The sequence below is a fragment of the Cebus imitator genome, unplaced genomic scaffold, assembly GCF_001604975.1.
Source record: "Cebus imitator isolate Cc_AM_T3 unplaced genomic scaffold, Cebus_imitator-1.0 Scaffold0, whole genome shotgun sequence".
NCBI lineage: Eukaryota > Metazoa > Chordata > Mammalia > Primates > Cebidae > Cebus > Cebus imitator.
The window spans coordinates 2011582-2013863 of NW_016107315.1; positions in this window are offsets into that span (position 1 = coordinate 2011582).

The following is a 2282-nucleotide window of genomic DNA, read 5'->3' on the forward strand; positions in this document are numbered from 1 at the left end:
CCAGGGCTTGCCGTCACTCAAAGTAGTAACCAAGTTCTCACAGGAGTCCACAAGGCCCACCGACCTCATTAACATTCACCCACAACTCACTTTTCCCACCCTGCAAATCCCCACCTCAGGCCTTTGCTCTTGCTGTCCTTTCTGCCCATAATGTTCCTGCCCCAGATGATGGTGGGGCAACCTCTTCTCATCCCCCAATTCCTCCACCCCTACTCTTGTACCTTTGCCTGCCCTGGCAGGGCAGCTGCTGGTCACATTCAAAGGTGCACACCCTGAATAGCTCTCAAATAAACACATAATCCCAGGCCCACAGGTGCCCAGAGTCACAAACACCTAAGTAGCTGGGCTCTCACCTAGGAGCACACAGAGGGGGGCTTTCTGGTCCCATGTATATCTAGCACCTTGGTAAGGGTGAGAAGGAGCACAGGTGTCCAGGCTGGGGCACTGGGGAGTGACCCTGTGGGCAGCTGTGTGCTCTATCACTGGTTCCATGAACCTTTTCAGCACTTCCTTTGTCCTAACCCTGGAGCACTCTGTGTTCCTGATGCATCTGCACAGAGGTCATGGCAGTACAGATGAACTTAGCTCACCTAGCTGCCCACAGTGATCCTGATAAGCTTGCAAGGTGTCCTGCGGCAGAAACCAGAAGGTTCTGAGTTGGGCAGGAACTCGGGCCAAGCCTGTCTTTTCCACCCCAACCTCCATTGGCCCTGGCCTGGCTTGGGGGTGACCCCCGGTGGGTAGCTGGGGGGAAATGGTTTATCTTAGGCCTGTCTGACTGCCAGATGCATACGTGTTATGGAAAGGGGATGGGGGAATGGCAGACCCCGCTCTGACCTACTCCTCTGTTGAGTGGGGAGTGGCTGCCTATAATCTTCAATGGGGTCCCCGTGGCCTGTCTGATTCTATGTCCTGACCCCTCTGTCCTGTGGGTGGGTGTGCTGGTGGCACACACAGTCTGCCACCCCATCGAGCCAAGGCTGTGGGTCTGAGTAGCCTTGGGTGTGGGGGCACAGATTCATCATCTGTGCATTTGCACATGGTGGTGGTGGCCTTGCTCAATATTCTCAAGGAATTTTCTGACTTTGGCAGCCCTCTGCCCAGGAAGCTGATGCCCTGAGCTTGGCTCTGCTGAGCAGGTGAGTGCAGGCTGAGGCTCCTGAGTCCCCTGTCCTGGCCCTCCTGGCTGCATTCCATGGGTGGTGCTTTGCCTCCTGTGCGTGTGTGAGGATGTGGACATGTGCAGGGAAAGTCTGCCAGCCTGAGCTCCCTCAGCCTTCCCTAGCCTGCCCTTCTTTTTAAAGCTATCATTTTTTGGGAGTTTACTATGGTCTAGGCCTGTGGTTAAATCCTTACAGCAACCTTATGGCCTAGGGTGGTTATAAAGATATATTCAAATCCTAACACCCAGTACCTGTGAATATGACCTTATTTGAAAATAGGTACTTTGCAGATGTTGCTAAGTTAAAAAGAGTTCAGGCTGGGAGCAGTGGCTCATGCCTGTAATCCCAGCAGTTTGGGAGACCGAGGCAGGTGGATCACTTGAGGTCAGGAGTTCAAGACCAGCCTGGCCAACATGGTGAAACCCTGTCTCTACTAAAAATACAAAAATTAGCCAGGCATGGTGGTGGGCACCTGTAGTCCCAGCTACTTGGGAGACTGAGGCAGGAGAATTGCTTGAACCTGGGAGGCGGAGGTTGCAGTGAGCCAAGATTGAGCCACTGCACTTTAGCCTGGGCGACAGACTCTGTCTCAAAACAAAAAACAAAAAACAGAGTTCAAGCCAGGGATCGTGGCTCACACCTGTAATCCTAGCACTTTGGGAGGCTAAAGTGGGAGGATTACTTGAGGCCTGGAGTTTGAGACCAGCCTGGGCAACATGGGGAGACCCCATCTCTACAAAAATAAAAATAAAAAATTGGTCAGGTGTGGTGGTGTGCACCTGTGGTCCCAGCTACTCGGGAGGCTGAGTTGGGAGGATTGCTTGAGCCCCAGAAATGGAGACTGGTGTCCTTAGAAGAGAAAAATTTGGACACAGAGCCACATAGAGAAGACAGCCATGGCTGGGCATGATGGCTCATGACTACAATCCCAGCACTTTGGGAGGCCAAGGTGGGCAGATCACTTGAGGTCAGGAGTTCGAGACCAGCCTGGTCAACAAAGTGAAACCCTTTCTCTACTAAAAAATACAAAAATTGGCCGGGCGCAGTGGCTCAAGCCTGTAATCCCAGCACTGTGGGAGGCCGAGGCGGGTGGATCACGAGGTCAAGAGATCGAGACCA